The sequence below is a fragment of the Delphinapterus leucas genome, chromosome 11, assembly GCF_059928025.1.
Source record: "Delphinapterus leucas isolate spDelLeu-1000000601 "Yukka" chromosome 11, BTC_Dleu_Yukka2, whole genome shotgun sequence".
Lineage (NCBI taxonomy): Eukaryota > Metazoa > Chordata > Mammalia > Artiodactyla > Monodontidae > Delphinapterus > Delphinapterus leucas.
The window spans coordinates 98,023,780-98,042,827 of NC_143139.1; the positions used below are offsets into that span (position 1 = coordinate 98,023,780).

At 56.5% G+C, this 19,048-nt stretch overlaps 1 long non-coding RNA gene across 1 annotated transcript; it reads right to left on the reverse strand.

The window, feature by feature from the left end:
- Nucleotides 1–5,117: 5,117 nt before the first annotated feature.
- LOC149748097 (uncharacterized) lies at nucleotides 5,118–16,806 on the reverse strand. Its single transcript, XR_016395076.1, has 4 exons — nucleotides 16,439–16,806; nucleotides 15,514–15,579; nucleotides 11,755–11,897; nucleotides 5,118–11,100 (listed from the first exon to the last, which is right to left on the reverse strand). It is a non-coding gene; the product is annotated as an uncharacterized LOC149748097 (long non-coding RNA).
- Nucleotides 16,807–19,048: the final 2,242 nt, after the last annotated feature.

Sequence of the window (19,048 nt, forward strand, 5' to 3'; positions counted from 1 at the left end):
TTGGGCAGGCGACTTGCTGGGCAACCAGCTACACAGTTTGGCGGGATGACATCCCGCCCTTTGTCACGTGACCCTTGGGGCCCTTGCTCATCCTGTGGGCCCCACACCCAGCCCTCTGAGCCCACAGGCTGGATTTCCCCTTGTGTTTTTTCATCTCACCCTCACAATTACCCTCTGAGGAAGATGGTAAAGTGTTAGCCCATTTTACAGATGCAGAAACTGACTCAGAAAGATCAAAGCTTATCCATCAGCCCTGGGGATGTGGCAGGGATTTGGCATCCTCACCCTCAGTGCAACAGGGATCCCCCCAGTCCCCCACTCGCCGAGGTGCCAAGGGCCACACGGCATCAGATACGGGGAAGGGGGGCGTTGGTGAACCTCAGATGCCGTACACACGTGTGGCGTCCCTGGGCTGGCAGCACGCTGGCCCTGCTGGCTGGGGCCAGCTGCTTGCGCAGGCTGGGTGTTCTGTCTTGGTGGCAGCCGGTATGATACACAGTCGGTGCAGGGGCCGGGGGCCCAGAGCACCCCGGTTCATGTCAGCCCAAACTAAGCCCCTGGATGAGTAACTGCACCCCTCTGAGCCTCAGTTTCCTCCCCTGAAAAATGCGGACGGTGGAAATCCCCTGGCGGTCCAGTATTTGGGACTCCGCGCTTCCACTGCAGGGGGGCCTGGGTTCGATCCCTGGTCGGGGAACTGGGATCCCGCAGGCTGTGCGGTGCGGCCCAAAAAAAAAAAGAAAAGTAAGAAAAATGGGGACGACAGTAAAGTTGTTGGAAGAAGTAAAGGCACATTCTCACCTGCCACAGCGGGGTGCAGGCTCCATCCTCCCACCCACAGAAGGTAACGTGTTCAGCAGACACAGCCAGCCCACTCCTGCAACGGGGCAGGTTACCTTTGTTTCTCCATCTCGGCTCCTGGCTGTAGGGAAGGCGGCCCTGGCAGGGTCAGCAGGGAGCAGCCTCCACCTACTTGGACCCCCAACCATAATCTGAGGCAGGCGTGACTAGCTTCAACTGGTAGATATAGTGGGTTAAACAGTGTCCCCCCCAGAATTCACATCCACCCAAAACCTCAGAGTGTGACCTTATTTGGTAATTGGGTCTCTGCAGATATAATTAGTTGAGATCATACTGGATTGGGGGGCCCTAAATATAATGATTCGGGTCCTTGTAAGAAGAGAAGACACAGATTCAGAGGGAAGACGGCCACGTGAAGACAGGGGCAGAGACCAGAGTGGTGCGGCCGCGAGCCCAGCAGCGCCAGCAGCCCGCAGGAGCTGGAAGCGGCAGGAAGGATCCTCCCCTTGGCTCTGGAGGGAGCGCGGCCATGCAGGCACCTGGATTTCAGGCTTCCGATCTCTGGACCAGGAGGGAGTACATTTAAGCTGCCCGGCGTGTGGCGCTCTGTTACAGCAGCCGCAGGAGCCTCATACAGCAGACAAGAGGGAGTTAAGACTCAGGGAAGGGAAGTACCGGCCGAGGTCCCTGGGCTCAGGAGCAGCCAGGCCGGAAGGTCCCCCCAGCCCAGTGCCCCGGCCCCGCTCCTGTGCTGCCCTCCCCCATGTCCACTTCATCTAGAACACCGCCCACCCCCACTTACAGGCTTGCTGATTACGAGGAAAGATTTGCAAATGTCCCTACTTCCGCCGTATCCAAATTAGTGTCAAAACAGGAAAGAAGTCCAGATAAAAATACCCAAACCCAGGGTGCGCTGGAGAGGGATTCAGCATGTCCACAAGGCAGCCTGCGACACCGGCATCCGAGCTGGGCGGCCGCCCACCCTCCAGGCTGGGGCCACCGCCCCTCCTGCCGGCCTGCAAGGTCCCCTGCTCCTGGCACCCTGTTTGCCTTTTTCATCAACTAAACAAAGCAGAAGGGATGCAAGCCCAGCCATGAAAAATCGGGTCAGTACATTCCTCCCTCCAGTCACCAAAGAAAGTCAGAGTGGGGGGAGCTGGGGGGGGATAAATTACCGTGCCCGAGTCCAGCTGCACCGGGACGTAATAAAATGTGTTGCTAAGATACAAGTGCCAAAGAAGTTCATTAAAGGACACTTTAAACCAAGCTGTCAGACTCTTCTCCCTTTAAAGCCTGCTTATTTGGTACCGTCCCTCGTGTTTATAATTAGATCCGCGATATGAGAGCGCAGCCCCCATTCAAGCCCACTCAGCAGGCTCATTAATAAAGTAACTTCAACAAGCCACCAACTTGGGCCCGGGCTGGGGGCGGGACTGTTTTATTTACAGAAATATATTTGAGCGCCACTTCTTTATCTAAATGAGAGATGAAGGCTCTTGAAGAAACACAGCGGCCCTCTAGTCGCAGCATCATCGACTGTTCCCCTTATAACAGCGCTGGGGGCTCCAGGGCAGCGGGCTCGCTGGACCTCAGGGCTCACGATCTGACTCCAACTCGCCCCATAGCTCTGAATGTAGGTACCACGCGGGATGGTGAGCAGGGGACACGGAGGCAGGGGATTACCAGATCACGGCCAGCCTGATGGAGCCGGACGAGGGGACTCGGAAGGGCGACCAGAGGATGCAGGTTCGGTCTGGGCTGCGGAGTGTCCTTTGGGCCAATGCGTCTAGAAAAGGCCGTAACGTACCACCCACACCTAAACTGCAGATTTCTCATATGCATGGGTTTCTGGCTCCTCTTGAAAAAAAATCAAAAAAGCAGGCTGCCTGGGGCCCACACCAAGTGATGGCAGGGGTGGCGCTGGCCTGGCTGCCCCCACCCCCCACCCGTCCCCTCACACCGCAGGGCATGACTCCCCAGCAGGCCCGGCCCTCAGCAGGACCGCTCTCCGGCCCGCCCACAGCGTCAGAGTCTGTGATCCTGCGAGGGTCAGCGCATCTCAGGTTGGGATTGGTCAGGGATGGAACCCTGATGAGCCTGGGCTTTTCTGAACCACAGAACCTCAGCACAGGGCCAGCCAGCCTGACCTCCCATCCAACTGGCGTTGGTGTCACTTCCCCTTTGCTATGAGGTGCTGGCTTGGCGGTCAAAGGTCTCAGAACAACCAATTCTAGCCCCAGGCAGATCCCTCTGTAAGGGAATTCCGCCAGCCCTGGAGCTGAAATTGGCCTTCTAGTACCTTCCAGCTTCTAGTCAAAATTCCGCCCCACGAAAGGGCCGCTTTCTCTTTTTTTTTTTTTTTTGAGGTACGCGGGCCTCTCACTGTTGTGGCCTCTCCCGTTGCAGAGCACAGGCTCCGGACGCACAGGCTCGGCGGCCATGGCTCACGGGCCCAGCCGCTCCGCGGCATGTGGGATCCTCCCGGACCGGGGCACGAACCCGCGTCCCCTGCATCGGCAGGCGGACTCTCAACCACTGGACCACCGGGGAAGCCCCCGCTTTCTCTTCTTCATCACGGCCAGTCGCTGATTTAAAGGTGGGGGTCAGCCGTGCTGGAGAGACCAGTCGCCGCCCTGTTCCATCAGCTCTCTGACCTCCCCCCTCACACTCACCTGTCACTCACTCTCCCGGCCGCACTGGCCTCCGTGGGAAACGCCAGGCATGACCCATCTCAGGACCTTTGCACGAGCTGTTCCTTCTACCTGGGACACTCTTTCTGCAGAGAGCCACAGGGCTCACTCCTCCAGCTACTCCTGCAGGCCTTGGCTCCAAGGCCTGAGGCCCCTCTCGAACACACTATTTAAAATAGCCACCTGCCCCCAGCCCCGCGCGCCTTGCCCGCTCTACCTCTGCCAGGGCACTGGTCACCTTCCCACCAACTCCATAACTCATTTACGATGGTTTTTGCCTGTTGCCTGTTTCCCCTCTCGGACTGTGAGCACATCTCAAGGGCCTATTCTGTCCACTGCTGTGTCCCCAGTGCCCAGCACAGACTGGGCGCCCAGTAGCATGTGCCAAACGTCACAACTCGGTACCGAGCTGTGGCTGCCACCCTCACCATCCAAGCGCTCACTTCTGCACACGCTGGTGGGCACACCCCGGAGGAAACACAAAGGAGCATGAGACACAGGGGCTCTGCCACCCTGTCCCCTTCCAGCCCCGGACGCCGCACCTCCCTGGCCTCCCAGGCCCCAGATCCTGCTCTAAGACCCAGCCGGGCACTCTTTGCCACGTGCCCACTTCCCAGCGCCTGCAGCCGTAAGAGCGTCCAGGGCCCCTCCGACCTCTGTCCACAACAACACGGCTGACTGTTTTGTCACCTCTCGTCGAGCCAGGACAGGCCCTTGGAGGACGCTCCCTGAGCCTGTGTCCCCTTGGCAGTGACGGCTAGGAGAAGGACGCTGGTGCTGAAGGTACAGAAAACTCTGCACTCAGCGGGGCCGTAGCTTAAGGAATAATGCGGCGTTCACCTGGGGTGCGTTCATCACCACTGAGACGCATTAATCACGGAGAAGAGTTAGTGTCACTGGTTGTAAGGAATGCGGCTTGTCACCTGGTAACCCGCATCTCACAGGAAATTCTGGATCACAGTCTCTAATATGTATATATTTTTAATTGCATTTTCAAGTTCATTTACATGTGCAGATTGGCTTTCCGCCTGAGTTACACTGAAAAGAAACACACCCCTCTCCCTTCCTCTCTCTGCCTGCCCCATCCCTGTCTTGCTCTCTTTCCTGGGGCAAAATGCTTCTCCCCAAACTGATGACGGTGTCCCCCACGACGGCCTGCTGGGATGTGTCCCCCAGGGAGGCCCCACCAGAACCCCCATCTGCCATTTCAAGTAACTTTCTGCTGCCTCCACCCAAGAGATCAAGAGGCAGCCACTGTTCCCCCTAAAGAGGGACCCCCCAAATTAGTGTTTTTATCACCTTTTCTACTTTGGAGGGTGACTTTGCAAAATCTGATAGACGCTTCGCTGTTCGTGAACGTGTAGGTTACGGCCTCGGCCATACACACGTCCACAACCAACCTCCACCCCCCAGTGCAGACACGCGTGCAGGCGGTCTGGGCGGCAAGCAGGCGCTCATCTTCCTGCAATGTACCTGCACCTACAGATTGACAGTCAATCTGATGCGGTAAGTTTCATTAAACGGACAGTTCCAGAATGCACCGTGTCCTGCTGGAGCTGCCACCCCGACTTGTGCCAACCGGAAGCCAGCTGCTCTGAAAGTACGACCACCTTCTGAAAACCACCGTGCTGTGCCCCCAGCGGCCCTACTGTCGGCACGAGGACATCGTGCGTGGGACCCCAGCATGTCTCAAACAGCGGCCACCCGTGTGGGCGAGCCGCTTCTGAAACAAAACACCAGCGAACAGAACTTAAGGGCTTAAAGGAAAACCACGGGCTGCCCGTGTGGCTGCGCCGCAGTCAGGAAGACTGGAGCCCTGGGACCCCCGGGTGTCATCACCACCTCTACTCAGGGCCGTAGTTCCAGTTGGAAAAAGGGGGCTTGGGGAGGTGCCCCGCAAAGGCCCCCCCGGCCTTGCACATCCTGTGTTTTACACCGTCAGACCAAGTCTCGGGTCCAAAGACCAAATTCCAAATTTAGGGCCCAGTCCCAACTGCGGACACACCCGTCCGTGGAGACAAAGAAGCAACCCAGAGGCCTCTGTCCCAACAAAAAGCTACAGTTGCCCGCCTACTTCTCCACGGCAGTAGCATCTCTGGGGCACAGCCAGATCGCTGCTTCTTGTATGACTGTTAATAAACTATGCTGATAACAGCTCCCCTATCACTCAGCTGCCCCGCTGCAGGCCAGCCAGGAATTACACCTGGCACTCGAGACACGCGTCCTCACTGACCCTTGGGACAACCCTGCTTGGGAAGTAGCACTGTCCCCACTTTGAGACAAGGACCCACACAACCTGACCTTATCTTACCCGGGGGCTAAGGACCGCTCAACCCTGAACTAAAGAAGAAAAATAAAGAAATCCCCCATGGACGTACTTCTTTCTGCTGCGCTTTAACAAGACCAACACCGGTGCCAAGCCAAAAAAAAAAAAAAAAGCAAAGCGCAGCCCATCTGAGGCTTCAGGGACACCCGCTGGTGGCAGTCAGAGGTCATCACCAGAAGAAAGCCACACCAGCGTTTCTCATCACACGCTCGGAAACTACTACCAAACAATAAGTGATGACCCAGAGGGGGAAAAAACTTAAGGAAGCGTGTTCGTTCCTTTGGAGAATACAGGCCGTTTCCAAATGAGAAAGATGCCTCCACCTTAAAGTAGAAAACAACAACAACAGTGATAACAGGAAATACTGAGGTAGCCAAGCCAGAGAGGGGCTCAGGCCACAGCAGGGATGACAAAGCAGGGGGTGGAGGAGTATTTGCTTCGGGGTCAAGTCCAAACCTCCCGCCTGCCGCCGGCTCAGCTTCTGCACTGCCGAGACCCCTCACTTCACCCAGCCTGCCCCACGCTCCCCAGCCCGGTGCCAGAGGCAGAGACCGGATGCAGACCCAGGCCCCCTCCCACGTTCCACGACGTTGCACTTCAGGGTAAAATTCCCACTCGTTATCACAAGCAGTTGCTAGCCTGCTGGTGGCGCTCTCTGACGTACCATCTCCACCTCCTTTTACTGGAACACATGCCCTGGAGTTACATGACACACCAAACTTTTCATACGCAGGGCACAAAGTGTTGTCATGTCTCTGCCACATGCTCCAGCATAGGCGCTAAGATCGTGAGGCCACAAGGGCCCAGAACTGGACTGCAGCTCCTGCCCTTGTCAGCCGTGTGATGTCAACAAGCCACTCAACCTCTCTGGGCTTCAGCCGCCCCCCAAGTAAAACGGTAATTAAGAGCGGGCCTTCCCTAAAGGGCTGTGTGAACAGTGACCGACTTGGTCCCTGGAGAGCTAGAAGGGGCCTGGCCCAAGGTCAGCATCAGATGGGAAAGCTGTGACTTGTGACGCCCGCATCCCACCTGTTGAGGGCTCACCATGGCCCGAGGGTCACGTCTCATCTCATTTAATCCCACCAGCGCTACGTGCGTGTCGTCTCCCGAGCACCCCACATGCCAGCACTCGGCTGTCTCACGGGCGCTGCACTGTTACCCCATTTTACGGCCTTTGAAGCGCGGAGCGGGGTTTACAACTCCAGTCTACCCAGTTGTAAAGCCGGTGCTTAACCTCTTTCTTACATGCTTCTCGGAGACAAAAGTGAAAAGCCTTCTTAGCGGGACTCTTCTGCAAGTGAAGGCAAACTCAGAGTCCTATTTCCTGAAAAGCTGTAAATTCCAACAGTGTGGAGAAGGTGAACAGCAGCTGCACCCTCCTCCAGAAAACCGCCTCTGCCCCCAATGCCCTCCCGTGTCTGCGGCAAGGGCCTTGGAGGGCGAGCCAACACACACCCCGCAAAGGGGCCTCCTCGAGCCCTCCGTGCGTGACCAGGGTGTGCCCGGGACGCTGCCCCGCGGGCAGGGCCCCCCACGTGCTCAGGCCCCGAGCCGGGCTCGCTGGAGGACCGGACAGCAGCCATGTTCAGGCATCAGCTCGCACAAGTGGAGCAGAAACGGCGGCAAGCCCGCGATTCGGTCCTGAAAAGACAAAGGCGTTGGAGGAAAAACTTGCTAAATCACAGGGCTAACCATCATGGCCAGCAGCTCTAATGAGGCATCACGGGATTTCCACAGTTATCATCAGAGTCGTCGCCTTGAAAAAACTCAAAGTTGATTGAAATCAATTGTACAGTTCCGAGAGCAGGTGTTTCAAGAGGCTAACGTACCAGAGCCAACTCCTTGGACTGGCAGAGAAGGCGGCGCAGTCACCGTCAACCTCTACCAGGAGGGACGAACAGCATACGCCCCGAAGAGGGACCAGCAACAGTGCAAAGGCTCCAGCCCCCCGGGTGCAGGGCAGGGCGTGGCAGGAGTGTCCCGGGGTCACTGATGCAGCCAACACAGTTCTCTTCAAATCAACCCCTTTGCTCTGCTCGGGAGTTTAGATGCACTTTCTCATCTTTGATCTGATTTCATCTCAATAACCCGGTGGGGTAGCTTTTACAACGACCACACCCACTTTACAGAGAGGAAACAGAGCTCAAGGAAGCAGAATGACTTGCTCGAGGCCACACAGCCGGAGGCAAAGAGCTGGGATAGGAGCCCTGGTGTCCTGACTGTCGGGCCTCTGCTCTTCCAGCTACGCTTTGTCAGACCCTAGAGGCAGGGGGCCAGCTAGACGCCAGGCAGGGACTGAAACAGAGGGCACCCTCTGTGGGGTCCCAAGCCGTCTGACCTTGGGAAGCTGCCCTTCTCTCACCTGCCCCGCCTGACCCAAGCCGTGAGATGATCACGACAATCAAATAAAAAGACGAGATGGAACAGGCCCACCGAAGAATACCAGTGCTGCAGAGAGCAGGGCGGGGTGTGCAATGTCTCTGCTTCCCCACAGGTGCAAATGTCACCTCCTGAGAGCAACCCCATGCACCTCATCACAGCACATCACCCCGTCTGCTGCTGGCTGAGCCCCCATGCTAAACCTCTCCTGCAGAGAGCTCACGGGAGGGGTAACGGTGGATACGCCAGCCTCCCCAACTACATGTGAAACTTTCTGCAAGCAGAGACCAAGCAAAACCACTTCGCGAGGGTAAAGCCTTAAAACGTGCGATGCCGCGATTACTAACCACAGCACATCACCCACCATCACCGCCGCATCCTCCACCAGGCAGGAGCCCATCATTAAACATTTGTGGAATTAAACTGCGTTGGTCCCAAGAGATGTCCGGAACACAATGTCAAGGGTCAAAAGCAAGTTTAGGCATAGCGTGCTTGGCAGCGTATCCACTAAGCATGTTTATCCATGTTACAGACGCCGCGTGCGCACAGAGCACATCCTACGAACGCACCTCAGGGCCAGCGCTGCTCTCGTCCACGCGTAGGATGGGGCAGAAGAGGGGTCACGCTTTATGACTCTCACATCTGCGCTGCGAACTTTTCCCCAACGAGCAGGTGTTGCTTTCACAATAAAAACTTTGTTAAAAGTCGAATTCTTCCTTAGCTCCTAATGTTACAGAAATAATAGCAAGAATCACCGCCTCCCTCGGCAAGATTTTACTTTAGCAGGGGCGTGGTAGTTATTTTACTTTAGCAGGGGCGTGGTAGTTATTTGTCTTATTTCAACAAATCCTTCCTCTCATTTTAGAAACATAATCCTGGACAAACTGTCAACCGATGTCATATACACTGCATAGACTTCACGCGTATTTACTGGCACAAATCAATACACAGTTGACCCTTGAACAATGTGGGTTTGAACTGCGCGGGTCCACTTATATGCGGGTCCACTTACACACAGATTTTTTCAGCAGTGCATACTGCAGTCCTATGTGATCCACGGGTGGTTGAATCCACGGATACGGAGGCCCTGCCTTATATGTAGGGCCAACTATATACACAGTGTCTGTGCAGAAGGTCGCCACCTCTGACCCCCGCATTGCTCTAGGGTCAACTGTAATTACTACTTGTTATTATACACTTTATAAATAGTAAAAAAAAAAAAAAAGTCAACAATAAAAATATAACCTACACGTGTAAATGTGTTATATACACACACACATTTTTTTCCCTTAAACCAACCGCGCAGAGATGCTCACCGAGTCATCTTCTAGAGGGTTCCAGAAGTGTCCCCCCACTAACTTCTCAGCTTTAAGAAGCTCTGGTGAAGGCAGGAGGGGGAGGGTCCGCACAAGTCCCTGCCCTCACAGCCTCTTATGTGCCGGTCACCCAGGGTCCAGCAGCCTCCCCTCCTCTCCCACGTCACACACGGGTGCCACCATCCCTGCAAGAGCCTCCTACGCAGGTGACAGGCATCAGGGAGCTCACATGGCCGGGCCAAGCTGGGAGTGGGTTCAGGCCTCCTTCACGCTCCTCCCTTCTAATCTCCCCTCAGCACCAGAGCCCTGACAGCCCCCGGCCATTTCCCAGCCCTGGCACAAAACCCAGGCCCTTCACCTGGCATTCGGTGCCTTCCTGGCTCCGGCCCCAGCCTGCCTTCTCTGCTGTCTGTCTCTCTCCCATGGTTCAACTGCCAGAAACTCGCCAGCACCTGCAGGTTTCCTCAGGCCATCAGCCCTCAGCTGGGCCACCGGCTCCTCCTGTCCATGACCCCAGGCGCCCTTGGGGACCCCCCTCCCCCAGGAAGCTGTCTTCCATCCCCAGGGGCCGCAAGGCGTGGTTTTCACAGAACTTCTCTGGAATTTCTTTGACACATGGTTACCTACACCACACTGTCCTGTGAGGTTTCCGAGACCAGGGAGCTTCCAGTCTTACCCATCTCTGCCTGCTCGTTCCAAACATATGATTTTAAGGCTCTGTTCACTGCAGGCCTAAAAAGGACGGCTCCCAGGGGCTCCAGTTGGGCCCCGCTGCTCACCACCACCGATCACACACCTATCTTCTTACGGTCACCTGCTCGTTCACCCCATAAGCATCCAGCCCGACAAGGCACTGCTCTCGGATCCCAGGGGGAGGGGCGGAGCAGCACGGCCCCTGATCCTCAGGGAGCTTACGGTCCAGCAGAGACGTCGGACGTTCATGAAAAGATGAGGACGGATGACGGTCAGCAGCCTCCAGGACAGGAAGATGCTTCCGGTACCCGAGGCCCTGCTGGGTAACAGCCAAGGAGCCGCACTGCTGGGGGCCGAGCAGGGGGGCAGGGTCAGCCCCCGCAGAGAGCGGCGGGGAAACCACTGGAAGGTCTCAAGCAAGGGAGCGCCGTGATCCTGTTCAAGTTTTAAGACACTTACTCTGGTGGAGGATGAACCAGAGGGGGCATGAGGAAACGCAGTACATTGTTCACAGGAGCCTAAAGGTGGAAACAAGCCCAGTGCCCATCAGCTGGTGAACGGATGCAAAACGCGGCCTCCCATACAATGGACTATTATTCAGACATAAGAAAGAATCGAGTACTGACACGCGCTACAACTTGGAAGAACCCTGAAACATTACGCTCAGTGAAAGAAGCTCGTCATATAAGACCACACGTTATATAACTCCATTCACATAAAAGTCCAGAATGAGTAACTCTATAGCGATAAAAAGTAGATTTATAAAGACAGAGAGTAGCTTAGCGGTTGCTTAGGGCCTGGGGGTGGGGTGTGCAGCGGGGATGATACCCAAAGGGTTTCTTTCTGAGATGATGAAAATGTTCTAAAATCGATGGTGGTGATCCGCTGCAAATATCTGTGAACGTACAAAACAATACTTAACTGTAAACTTTAAATGGGTGAATTATGCGATATGTGAATTATATTTCAATAAAGCTTTTTTTTAAGTGGATGCAGTGTGGAGGCTACTGTAAGCTTCCAGCTAAGAGATGATGCGGGAGCGACCAGAGGGGTGGACAGATGGAGGGGAAGAGGGGCCCCAGGAATATGGCTCAGATCAAAGTGTGGGTCTGGGAGACTCTGGCTGTGGGAGGGGGAGTCAGGGGTCAAGGCCAAGCAGGTGGCAGCGGGCAAAGCCAGGACTAGGCCCCTGCTGTCTCAACCCCATGCTCTTTTCCAGAATGTGAAAGGCGGAGCTTGGAGAGACAGCATTAGTTTTCTCTTTCACATGTAATGGTGCTATTTTAAGAATGCGATCTTGAACTCTAGGTCAGGAAGATTAAAATTTAGCCTCCTGGATGAGAGCAGACTCGGGGGCAGAGCTTGGACAATGGCACATCCTTTTACTGAAGGACTGAAAACAACTGGGGAGCTTTCAGAATAAACCCACCCTGCAATTTTGTTTGGTGGACGCTTCCACTGTGGAATCCCTCTGGTGTCCAAGGTACAATAGCTAGTGAATCAGTGAAGATGTGATGCAGCGCCTGGGCGAGTGCCACATACGTAATACCTTTCAAGAAGACGTTTTTATTGCTGCACTTGAGGACATCCCCTCGGAATCCGGAGTCCATCAAGTCGATGGATGGAGCGGCACACGAGGCCCCAAGTCCACTGGGGCGGAGGCCGGTGCTCTCTCTGCCACGCCAGCTCGGTCTGCAGTTGATACAGGAGGCTCCTCTCACAGCTCTGTGGGGAAGCTGGACTTGCGTGAAGTTCAGGTCTGAAGATGCCTGCTTCCCGTCGCAGCTACATGTTGTGCCGAGAACTCCAAAGAGGGAGGAGAAAAAAACACAAACCCTCCAGGATTTATGACGGGTCTGTTATTTACATGTGCTTGTTGCTTGACAATTTAGATGAAAATGTTACTGCCTCTCTGCATGTGCTGCAAATTCACGGCGTAAAACCACTGGAGCAACTAATGAAGTCTTCACACATCATATCTTGTTAAAGACAAGGAAGGGGTCCATCTTCCACCAGAATCACAACCCAGTGGTGAGGGGCCGCCACACCTGGGAATGCAGCCTGGCCAAAGTGGGCTGGCCCACAACTCAGATCTGACCAACTGCCCCACAGCTCTCTCATTATTTTTTTTTTAAGGAAAAAATATGAACTCTGTTTTCAAATAGCACGGTCCTATGGAAGCTGGTTTCTTGTTTATCCCCTAGTCCACCAATGGTGGGAGAAACGCTGGACACTTACACAGACTTTGTATCTCTCTACTGCTGACCAACAAACAACCCATCTTCTTCTAGGAGTCCTTGATAAACATCTTTAAGCACCTGTCCGTGTTTCTAGAAGTAACTAAATAAATTCTAGTGCCAAGGGCATGAATGGGAAATTGGTGGCTAGGCACCAAAAGGTGTCACTTGCTGCTACCGTATCTCTAACAAATGTGGATAATGGGGTCATCTGTCCGTTTTACTATCAAGCTCATCCTCCCCATGTGCACCTTTAATTGAAACGTAACCTTTCTATCCCATATTCCAAGCGGGAGCAGGACAAAAAATCCACATCTCCCGAGAGGAAGATGGTGTGAGTTCTTCCCCAAGCACATCACTAAAGGGACACTACCTTTACTCTTCTGTTGCGTTAAAAGCAAACTCTGAAACACTGGCTTTTTAATCCCTGATCCGGCATTTCCGCTCCTCCTGGGCAGGCGCTGGGGTAACTAAGCAGAGCCTACTTCTCCTCTTCAAAGCCCTGGGTGCAGCCCCAATCACCTCCAAGAGCTCATGCATCGACCTTTCCCCAGCCAAGCTGCCAATCTCCACCAAACTCTCCCAAGGAGAGAAAGACAGTAAATGTTAAGTCTGTCCAACTCATTTCATAGGTGACCTCTGAAGGATTTCACCGCGGAGCTTGGGAGAGACAAGGCAGCTTTATTAACATGCTACACCACAGCCCCAGGCCCTCCCTCCCTCTTTTATGAGCCCTTGCTATATAAAATGCCACAAAGGAAAAAGGAAAAACAACACACTTACAGTTACAAACACAAGTTCCAATGGCCACGACAAACGCCGGATACTTACCAGATGTTATTTTTAGTCATTTAAAAGAGAAATATTTTTAAAAGGCCAGAGAACAAAAGTTTCTGTTTTTTTCTTTCTTTCTTTTTAAACACACACTCTCACACACACAAAAAGATGGAGGTACATTCCGTTAACAAGCATCCTTCTCCGAGTTCAATTTTAAAGGCAAAGGCAGCCTGGAGTAGGACAGTTCCTTCGCCGAGCGGCACCGCAACCTTCAAACATGATTTTCAAATGTTTCTCTCTGCCTCATCTAAATTCAAGCATGACAGATAATAAATAGCCACTCATTTACTATCATCATAAAAATTTAAACAGCCTTGAAATAGTTGGCTACAATACAGAAATGATCAAACCTAAGCTCCGAAAAGCCACTCCAAACAGTAAAACTACTGCCATGTAGAAGCACACATAAAGAGACATTGTTGCGATAAAAGCTGCCGGATTATTGGATTTCCTCTCTCCTCTCTTTTAAATCTTCTACTCCGAGCATAAAAGTCAACAACTTGCCGTTTTACCCAGTGGAAAAAAGGCTTAGTAACCCTCGGCTATCACACTGTACCAGATTTGGTGGTGGATTTTTTTTTTTTTAAAGAAAGTATTTGATTTGATTCCATACAGTGATTAAACATCTTTGTGCTCAGCGGAGAAGGGTCTTCCAACCCCTCCCCCTCCAAAAATGGCATCAAAGCAATCAAAATGGTAATGCCGGGCCTGGGTCCCCTCCCCCCGCGAACTCCCCGACTTCGCCGGGGCCGCGCGCCGCCCCCCCACCCTCCGGCGGGAATGGAAGCTTCCACTCCTGAGCGGGGGCGCGGGCCGGGCGGGCGCGCGCGGCCGGGGACGGGGGCCGCGGCACCGCCAGAAAGGGGTTAATGCATTCGTCCCAACCCTCCCGTCCAGCCGGGCGCCCCCGACCAGGCGCGGACCCGCGGGAACAGCCATCTTTCTTTCCGCAACCCCCGGCCCCCTCCTCTCCCGCACGCCCCCTCCCACCACTTTTCAACTTTAAAGACTCGAAATGAACACCCGGCCTCCGAGTTCTCCCCCGCCAGTCTCGTCCACGTCTCTCCCCGCACCGCCAATCCCTCCAGGGAGGGGGCTTCTGCACGGGCCGCCCCCGCCGGGAGTTGGGGGAGGAAGAAGGGGGCCAGCTCAGCGGCCGGTGGGGGGGCGGGGGCCAGCGTGGGCCAAGTTTGATGCTGACGGCGGCGGCCGGCATTCCGAAGGAAGCACGATCGATGGCCCGGGGGCGCGGCGGGGCGGGGGCGGGCCCGCGGGGCGGGCGGAGGAAGGGGAGGGGGCAGCGGGGAGGGCGCCGGCGCCCCCGCCCCCGCCAGCCTCGGAGCCCCGAGAGCGCCATTGGCTGCGCCGCTCAAAGTTCTCGGCTCGGGGCGGCTCGGGGAAGGGGCGGGAGTGCGTGTGCCGGCAGGGAGCGCAGGGGGAGGGGCGGAGGGGGAGGGGAGCGAGCGGCGGGGAGGGAGGGGGCGGGGGCGCGCGGCCGGCCGCGCTCCGGCGGCGGCATCTGTTCGTGGTGCTGAAACCCCTACCGCTGAGCTCAGCGCAACTAAGTCACAATGGACAACTTTTCCTCGCCGAGGGGCCGGGAGGGGTCGGCGGGCGTGCCCCCCATCGCAATGAGCTTCTTGCGTGTCCCAGTCTACACCTGATGCCCGGAGACCAAAGTTGGGGCAGAACTGGGGGGTCCTGGGGGCGCCTTTCTTTTGTTCCCCGGGAGCTGGCGTCAGGTTCCAAGAATAAAAGTGATGCTGGAGAAGTGGAGGGGAGGGGGGCCCGGAGGAACGATTCTTTAAATAAGATTTGCAACGGAACCCAGAAATCGCTTCCAAGTAGTTTGGTGTCCAGGCCCGAATTACCGCCCCCTCTCCCCCCACCCTCACAACAGCGTGAGGCGGGGGACACTGAGCCGGGAGAATTTCCACATTCCAAAAACATGTCCACCAACTCAAAATGGACGCCGGGCTGCTCGCCGCCTTTTAAGTGCAGCTTCTCTCTTTCGGCCACCGCGGGAGCCGCGCTCTCCCCCCTCGGCCTCCAAGAATCCGGCTCTTTCTTTCCAGAAAAGGGGGTGCGGGTAACTTTGAGGGCTGGAGAGACTCCTTTGGGAGTCTGAGCGCGCGGCGCCGAGGCCGGCACTTTTCAGGGTGCTGCCAAAGTGCCCGGCGACCCCTCCTCCCCACCCCGGGCGGGAGGCGGGGGGCAGGCTCCAGCTCGCTTACTTGTTTGTCGCTGAGCGCGGCGATCCGCGGCTGCCTCTCGTGGAGCTGTTTCTTGAGGTCGCCGTTCTGCGGAAACACGGAGAAGCGGGCTCAGGCCGGCCGCCCCGGGCGTCAAGCGCGCCCGGAGCCCCGCGGGCCGCAGCCCCCGGCCCGGGCCGCCAGCCGCGCGCCCCAAGTTCCCCCGGCCGCGTCCCGCACGCGCGGCGGCCGGGCAGTGCCGCACGGGGCCGCTTACCTGTGGCTGCCGCCGCATCTGGGCAGCTCGCGGGGCGGGGCGGGGGCCGTGGCCACCCGGCGGCGCGGCCCGAGCCGTGCAAGTTTGCAGGCCGGGGTACGTGTGCGAGTGAGTGTGAGTGTGTGCCGGGGGAGGGGGGAGGAACAAAGAGCCAAGTAAACACGGCGAGTCCGTGTCGAGCAAAGCTCATAAATATTCAAGTCGCGTCCTAATCTCCCCAACACACACACGCGCACGCCGCAATACCGCTCGGGCTCCGGCCGCCACGCCGCTGCTCGCCCGAGCAACAATCGCCAAAACTACTTTTGCAAACTGTGCAGGATTGCACCGGAGGATGGGGGCCGGAGGGGGTCGGCGCACACACTCTCACACGCACCCCGGGCAGGCGCACCAAGGGGTCCCCTCCCGGGACCCCTGTCCTGCAGACCCTGCTCGAGAAAGAGAAGACTCCAGGCTCGGGTCCCAAGGGCCCTCGACCCCCAAACTGTGCAGGATTGTACGAAAGAAGGGGGCAGAGGGGAAGCCCAAAGGGGGGTCCGTTCATGTACATACGCCCCCCGCCCCTGGGGCAGGCTCAAGGAGGGGCCCCTCCGAGCCCCTCCAGCCCTGAAGACCCTGCGACGGGGAAGAGGACGCGGGTCTCCGGTGCCTGGAGCCCCGACCCCAGGCCCGCAGCCCCCGACCGCCTACCTGGTGGCGCGCGAGTTCCACGGCGAGCGCCTCGGGCCGGCTCTGCAGCTCCATCCCGGCAACTTGGGCAGCACTTTGCGCTCACTTTGGCCCCGGCTCCGGGGAAGTTGCGCGGCTCCGCGGGGGCTGGAGCGGACGGGGGCCGACCGGGTCTCCGGGGAGGGGGGACACGAGCCCCCTCCCCCACGGCCAAAAGGGAGGCGGGTTCTGGCGAGGGGGAAGAAAGGCGGCCGGGCGCCGCGGCGCCGAGCCCGCGGCCGCCCCAACTCCTCAGGCTGCCCGGCAAGTTGCGCCGGGTCCCCAGGCTGCCGGCGCGGCCCGGCGCATGGCCCCCCGGCGCCGGGAGCCCCGCGCAGCCCCGCGCGCGCCCGCCCCGCCGCCGCCGCCGCCGCCCGCGAGAGCCGCCAGCCAGCAGGGACTATATTTCCTCCGGAGCGCGCGCCTGGATCTCGCTGGGCCTCGGCAAAGTTGTGCCTCGGCGCGATGCTAATTCGGCAGTGCCCGGATGGAGCGGGCCGGGGCGGCGGGGGGCGGTGCCGGAGCCCGCCGCCCGCCCCGCCCCCGCCCCCGCCCCGCCCGCGCGTGCGCACTGCCGCCCCGCCGCGGCCCGGCGCCTGGAGCGCAGAACAAAAGTGGTGGCGCGGAGGGGCGCAAACTCCCGAGCCCGCGGCGTGGGGCGCCAGCCCCCGGACCGCTCGCGCCGGCTGCTCCTCCTCCGTTCTGCCCCCGCCCCCAGCCAAACCCGAGGAAAAGCGGACGCCCAGCTTGAGGCCGGGGTTGGAGATACTTTCCGGTGGGAGGGGAAATATCCACTTTTCCATTTCTGTTCTCTGGCTCTCGCCGATCCCTGTTTCCCGCTGCTCCCTCTTTCTCTGTCTCCGTCCGCCTCCCTCCCCTACTGCCTCCTGTGCACTGGCGCTGCGACTTGGGAGATTAAATTACTCATGTCGCCAGATTCCGCCACCGCCTGATGGCCACCGTGTTATTTAAACAGTATGAAAATTGATCTCTTGACTGTTCCTTTAATGATTTTTTTTACACTCACAATTAAACTCTCAACAGATGTCATTGGACTTTTTAAGACTGTTGTTAAAAATCGTAAACGTGCCCGGTCAATGTGACATTAAACAATTATAACTACAGCTGCCGAGATCGCATTTCAAAACTCCCAGCCCCGCAGCCAGAAGGTTAATGTCTCCGAGTCGATTAGCATCGTGGAGTTACCATCTTTACCAATTAACGTCGGAAAGCTTTGTGCCGTATCGGCAGCATCCTGGTATGTTTGAGAGATGCTGGGGAGAAATGGTGCAACCGTATTACTCAAAGTAAACGTTAAACGTTTACACCGATAAATCATTATAGCTTCGTATTCCTCTGCAGCACAAAAAATACCCAGGCACAGGCAGTTAACAAATGGCCCCTTTCAGCATGTGCCAACGTGCCGCCCCTTGCTTCTACCGTCAGCAGAAGTTGTTGGAATTTTTTTCAGGTCGGGACCCCAGTGTTGTTCTGACCTCCTATTCAGGACATTTGCCACAAGTGACTTGCTGTGTTTCTTGGGCCCCCCCGAACACCAGGGTCTTCTCCCCACCCCCAGCGCCTAGCCTTTGGGAAACACTCAGTGAGGAATCACTGATTACTTTGTGAGCTTTGTTAAAAACTCAAAAAACTAATGCGTGTGCTAAGTGCTGTCATCGGTTTCGTCTAGCGCCAGCTGGGGAGAAGCAGGGCTCACCAAATGCAAAACAAAAAGTCTGACTCTGGCTCCTTCCACTCCAGGTTCAGCCCAGCTTGGATGGTGTCCCCTCTACTTAGCACTTTAGCTGGTCTGGACGCCAGCCAGGGAAAGTGGACTGCCCAGGGACCAGTGTTCCCAGGGCCAGAGGGAGAGTGCATGCGAGAGGGTTCCTACTGTAATCTCTGTAAATGTCACTGGCTTTTTAGTAAAATTTCATGATCATTTCATTGGCCATGTATGTAATTAAATCAACAGGGAGGATATTCAAGCTGTCCGTGAGCTACACAGCCTCAGGCAGACGCTGACGGGGGGATGGCGCTGTTGGCAAGTTTCCGTCAATGATCCTCTTCTCTGTTGTTTTCAGTTACCTAATTCCTGAGCAGGTGACAAAGGCCTAGGGCTGGGTGCTCTCTGACAGTGAGGGAACTGGTCATGTGGAGAAAAAAGAAAACAAAAACAAAACCTACAAGGAGTCCTGTGCTGCTGCTTCAGACACACTTTTCCCTGAAAGCGTCCTGCACGCCGGGACACCTGCCCTTGGCCCATGCTGTCCATCTGGAATGCCCTTTCTCTCAGAACCCGCTTTTTAAAATCCTCTTCATCCCCCAAGAGTCACTTCAAATGCCACCTTTTCTGGGAACTTCTTCTCATTTCTACACATCAATTCTTCACTCCTCCCTCTGAAGACTCACCATGAAGAGCTTACTTAGCAAGGGGGACATTCCTCCCCAGAGTAAAGGTAACTGCTTCCCCGCTGGAGCCTGAGCCGACTCTGGGTCTGGCTTGTGGGCAGAGCACAGTATACGGGTGTTGACGGAAGGCACAGGGCCCTGGAGTCAAGTAGGTGCTTACCTGATGAATAAGTGAGCGAG